Below are 6232 nucleotides of genomic sequence, written 5' to 3'. Positions count from 1 at the left end.
TTTAGGGCCGATGGTGGTGCTGAAAATGCGGAAACTGCTTCGTCAAGGACGACGAATTTTTTGTGTGAGGGTGGTTTGTTAGCCCCTTGACAAAGTTCCTCGACAGGTGTGAGTTGTGACAAGGATTTTCATGATGGCCTTGTCACACAACCTGAAAAATGGGAAAATATCATGACGGGCAACTCGGCATAACGGACTATGCGGGGTTGACAAACGCACCTTGAATGGAGGCAAGGTGCATTGCACTTGGATGTGCGACTTAGTATAACAATGGCAAGGCAAAGCCATGTCAAAGCAGGGTCAAAGACATGGCAAGACAAGGCAAGGCAAGGCGATGCAGGACAAGCAATGACAATTGATGCGGGCAGATTTGATCAAGTTGAGGGCGACTTGACATAAGCGGGCAGCTGTGGCAATGGGCGTGTGCGGCTAAGTTAGTAGGCGGCAAGATGTGGTCATGACATTGGGACGGAGCAGTGTCAAAAGGTAAGGCTAGGCGCAATGCCAGCCTTGGGCGCGTAGCAGCTGGGCAAAACAGGCACATGTAATGCACAAGCAGCAGTTACAAAACGTGTGCTGGGCATATGACAAGCAGTTGCGGTTACAACCACATCCAAAACATGGCTGATCATGGGCTAAAGTGTTGGCACGTTTTTTTATCATGTCTTTGCATGTTTTGGCCATCAGTTGGAGCTTGTCAACTGATTGTCTAAATTGATGTCAAGTGTAATTGGGCAGCCTGCACTATAAATATGTGTATAAAGCTGTCCCAAATGGGCAGACTTTAGTCTTGTGGCATAAGTGTTAGCCAAATTTTGTCTAAGTAATTCCTAAGGGTGGGAAATTGATTTTTGGGGTAGGGAACTAGGGAGTTCTTTGTCTTGGCCATAGGGTTGGCTTCTTTGTATTCTTGTATTCACATATTAATACAAGTTGGGAAGAAATTTTGATAAATTTGTGTGTGCCTTTACTTATATTACTTGCTACCTAAAATCTGTCTAAGTCCAAGAACGTTCCTAAAATTATTCTAAGTGTTGGAAGACTGAAGTCAAGGCTGGGCTTGAGTACCGCGCAGTGGTGAACCTCGGGCATAATTCGAGTGACATAGATAACCCTTGTGACCCTAGCTACGTCTATGTTGTCCTAATCATTAATCTTACGGCTATGTCAACTTACTGCATTTTTTTTAATTGTAAGGTCTAGCTTAAAACTGAAATTCTAACTTCGAGTTAGTAACTTGTAGACTTCAAATTCGATTCTCCGATTCTGAAGTTTTATTGAAGAATAGAAGAACTTTAGAATCTCCGATTCTGAAGTTGTACTATAGAAAATGAAGAACTTCAGATTCAATTCTAAAGTTGCATTGATGAAATAGAAAAATTTGAGATATTCAATTCTGAAATTGGACCGAATAGAAAGAAAACTTCATATCCGATTTTGAAGTTGCACTTTTAAGCGATAGAGAGCTTTAAATCTCCTTCGAATCCTAAATTTTTAACTTCATATGCGAATTCTGAAATGTGTTCCAAAGTGGAAAAATTTTACAAATTTTTATGCAAAATAGGTATGACTTCGATGGTGCCCCCAATACCGAATATGTATGTGCATCCCCAAAACATGCGAAAAAATATCAGAAATAGCCATATTTACTGATAATTGAAAAATAGTCACAGTTTCAAAAGTAATCAAAAGTTAGCCACTTTTCATGTAAAGATAAAATTTGAACAAAAATACCTTTAAAAATCCAGAAAATTCTAGCATAATCTGTTGGAATTCGAATTTTTTACATATGAGATTCCAGCATAATATGCGGGAATTTCATAATGTGCTGGAGTTGCAACATAATATGCTGAAAGTTTAAATGCAGGAGCTCTATAATCCAACATAATATGCTAGAAGTTTTTGTGTGGTGGAGTTCCAATATAATGTGCTGGAAGTTTGTATGCAGGAGCTCCATAATTCAGCATATTATGCTGGAACTTTTCGTGTTTCAGCAAAATAGTGGTTATTTTTCAATGACTTTGCAAACACAGGCTATTCCCCTTTTAAGGAAGAATTACGGCCCTTGTCACTTGGCCCAACATCCTAATAAAAAATGGCCCAGGTTTGAAATACTTACCCTGTTTGGCCCCGATTGTACATAACATGAAAGAAACTTTTCAACCTTTAGCACACATTAATTATTTTAAGGGTTATATTCAGTTTTCACTTTTATTTTTATTTCTTCTCTCTTTTCTCATCATTGTTGTCTTTCTCCCCCTCTCTACTTTCTTTCACCCAAATAAACTACAAAAAGTAGAGAGAAAGTAAAATTTCTAGGGACAAAAGGTGAGAGATTTTGCAGATAAGAATCTCCATGGATTTATTGTTTATTTTGTTTCTAATCATTCTCTTTAGACAAAAGGTAATTGCAATGTAAGAAAATTAAAGAGTAGAAATCCATCATTGAAGGACATTCATAGTTTCGCTTTCGAAAATATAATTATTTGAGTTTGTTAGTTGTTTGGATTAGGTGTTGTTCCAACTGATTGAAAACATCAAAAGGAGTTCAAAATTTAAATTTGAAGTGATTTGGAGTAGATTTGAGTTAAATTTCAGAAAAGACGCAAGGAAGAAGAGAAAGTCAGTTTTTTGTATATGATGTATAATAGTGTATATGGGTGTATAAAAACCTCTTATACACTATTATACACTTTTATACACTTTTGTAAAAGCGTATGTAGACGATATTCTTCCACGATTTTCAGTTGCAATTCTTGTTCAAAACAAGTCCAAATATCCATTAAATGACTTTAAATGTTATATACAACCTCGTTATACTATTTCTAATAAGCCTAAATAACACCGGCTCCATATTTCTCACAAAACAAAATTCAAAATTTAAACCCACTTATTTAAGCTTGTTCAACAACGGTGGACCAGTCCAAATCTTCATTAAATGACTTCAAATTTTGTATACAAACCTCTCTATACTATTTCTAACAAGTCTAAACAACATCCATTCCAAGTTTCTCATAAAATCATATTCAAAATTTAAATCCACCTATTTAAGCGTGTTCAACAATGATGGATTATCTTAAAAATTTAGTTTTCACCACCCAAATAAATTTAATTTGTTGAACTAATATTTGAGACATAATTACTGATTAGAAAATTAGATAAATATCTTGAGCATTAAAAAAAAATTGAATAGTTATTTCGAGAACCTATTTGGCGTTGAATGTTGAATCTTTACCGATTTTTTGAGGTTACAGCTTTGCAAAGTTAAATATAGGCCACTTAGTTACAATATATGTGTTTGAGTTATATTTTTATGTAATTCCTTATTTTTCAATTATCAATCGGAAAGCTTACTAGTTTGGGCTGTTTCAAGAATCAATTTGGGCTATTAGTTTTATAATGAGTTAGCTTGGGCATTGCTCATCTTAGCCCATCAGATAAAGTTCTCCCAAGTGCCAACCCGTTAGTTTTTGGGCGGATTTCTCTTGGCCAGTTTTGCCAACCCTAGTTGAGCCAATAAAAGGAAGCAACCCTCTTCAATTTCTGAAGATTAGGGCAAAGCTGTAAAGGAAATTGAATTCAGCGCCGTTTTTTTTTTTTTTAATTTCAAAGAAACGTGGAATAGGGCGAGAGCTCTAGGCAAATGACTTGGAGTTACATCTATCCAGACCAACTGAAGGGCATTCGCATAGAACTCTCGGACCTATTCCTTGTTCGCCTTTGTTGATATGTGACTGAAGCTTACCCAATCCTTATTAGTTGGTACGAATCCGTTACTTCTATTTATTACACAAGTTTTTACTTGTCTTAATTAGAACTTAGTATAATTTCTTAACTTCTCTAGTGATATAACCGCCTTTGTGATCATAATGCATCAAATCGAAATGTTCAAATCAGACTTTGGTTGTAAGTAAGTGATTTTACGTTTGCAGAATTTGTAGTAGCGTTGATGGGGAAATTGTAGAAATGGCAGTGAGGGTGAATGTGCGCATAACCTATTTGATGAAAGGTCCAAGTGACTGCCTGCTGTAATTATAGTTGTTTCTCTGCACTTACTCCGCGTAATACACCTACTGAATGATGTCCACTGATTTCTGTTGTGTTACTATACTGGCTGCCTATGGTTAATGACGCATGAATATACTGCACACATTTTAAATAACTGCCATGGCTGCTGAAATTTATTAGTTTGTGCAGTTAAATATACCTGTAATTACCTCCTAGCTTTCAGGATTGTTTAATTCTAAATTTAATGTGGGACCTCCTATGTATGTATAGTGAGTCGATTCCTTTTTGTTTGCAGGTTCTTGAATGCGTAATTTGTTCGTGCCAACAAAAAGAAGCAATTGTCTTCCATTTATAAAGGCTAGGGCAAAGCTGTAGAGGAAAATGCCCATAAGAGGTTTGATAAGCGCCGTTTTGTCTCAAGAAAAGCTGTAGAGTGCTACGAGGACTACAAGGGCAACATGACGACCCTTGCTGTACATTCCCCTCAATGTACGAGATCCTGATTATTTAAAGGTTGACTTTCACTCACATCCCAACAAAAGGAAACAAGGAATAGGTCCGAGAATTCTTTGCAAATGCCTTGAAACTACATCTATAAGTGAGGCATTGGTGCCTTTTGTATAGCTTGGTATTCATTATCAGTTCCAACTTCCAACAAAAGTTGGCAAGTTATAAGCTTTGTTTATTGCAGCCGGAGAGAAATTTACAACCCATCCCTTCACTTGACTGATGTAGTTCTTATGGTTTAAGGCATTAGCATATAATTCTTGGACCCTTTCCTTATTCCAGTTACTGAAGAAGCAAAAGGAGCTGAAGCGGAAGATGGTGCATCAGAAGTGCTAATGCCCCACGAGGTGATTAGGAGCACAAGATTTAAATCTTATGGTTCAACTTTTAAAGTTTTTAGTATCGAATTCATTATATTTTTAAAGTTATGGGTTCATATCTACTATTTTTGTAATTTTAATGAATTTTTACATATAAATTTTTACTCCCGCATCAAAAGTTATAGGTTCATTTGAACCCGGTGATATTACACTACATCCGCCACTGATTAGGAGTAGCGTTGGCGACATGCATAAGAAGAGCTCCGTGTGTAAAATTAACCAACCTTGATTGTAAATGCGTATTGTGCTTCCTAATTAAGTAAGGGGGCCATGATTTGGACACATATGAAGGCAATGATTGGTTCCGGGTTTTGCAGCACCACAGCCCCCGTCGTCATCCATTCAGGAGTAGAGATGAGGGGCGTATTCCTATCCCTAATAGTTTGTTCTACCTTTTGTCAATGCATTAAGGACAATGCATGGTTTAAGTCTGGGGGCGGGGAATACATTTTTTTTGTTCTTTTGTGATTTTGGTATGATCTTTAGTTGCTTTTTGTTTATTAGGAAAAGAACTTTTTGCTTTTCTTAATTAGTATAATTTTTTTGTTAAAACTTCTCTGGATTCCTTTCAAGCTTTTGTTTTTTGCCAGAGTTGTAATATTTGACTTATTTTTATTTTACTATTGTGTTGTATATATACATGTGGGAGCCTCAACTATTATTCGTTACCCTATGAACGTGCTTTTGAATATGAATTTATATTAAGAGAGCAGTGAATAGACTAGACCAGGGGCGGATCTACAAGCTTTGGTCGAGACTATGCAATAGTATATATACATACATGTATATATAGAAGGAATGTATACAAATATTTTAAGTGGAACCCTTACTATCCAAGTTGCTCAAGGTGCCACTGGTAAGGCATCACCATTTTCACCCCAATGGTGGGGGGTCGAATCTAGCCTAGCTCATTGTTTAAAAACTTTTGTTTGCTGCATTTAAGACCATTACATGAGGATCTTTGTCTCTTCTTTCCCTTTACTTAATTGCTCTTTTTTGTTTATTAGCAGGTCTATTGACTTTTTCTTTGATCTTATTAATTTATTTTGATTTTTTTCTCCTTTTTTTTCTTTAAACATTTAACAAAAAATATAAGAAAAATATTCTTTCACAAATCTATAAAGAAATCCCCCTTGTTGCACTTTTCTAACTCCTCCGTGATTTATTAATAGATAATAAAAAATTAATTATTTTCTCCAGGACCACAACTCTGGTAATCTATTTGCAGAAACTAAAATTTTAAAAAAAATTAATAAGTTATTATTTTAATCAATGATGAAAGTTTATTTTGTGGTCAGATTGCTCTAAAGTAGGACAATTGTATATAATATCTAGTG

General features: G+C 35.7%; 1 long non-coding RNA gene across 1 annotated transcript; it reads left to right on the top strand.

The window, feature by feature from the left end:
- The first annotated feature begins 3442 nt into the window (after nt 1-3442).
- On the top strand, nt 3443-5528 carry LOC107797392 (uncharacterized). The gene is made up of 2 exons (XR_001650681.2): nt 3443-3762; nt 4304-5528. It is a non-coding gene; the product is annotated as an uncharacterized LOC107797392 (long non-coding RNA).
- Nucleotides 5529-6232: the final 704 nt, after the last annotated feature.

This window comes from Nicotiana tabacum, chromosome 1 (assembly GCF_000715075.1).
Source record: "Nicotiana tabacum cultivar K326 chromosome 1, ASM71507v2, whole genome shotgun sequence".
Lineage (NCBI taxonomy): Eukaryota > Viridiplantae > Streptophyta > Magnoliopsida > Solanales > Solanaceae > Nicotiana > Nicotiana tabacum.
The sequence above is the reverse complement of the archived record's forward strand: the minus strand, read 5'-3'. Positions and strand labels throughout refer to the sequence as shown.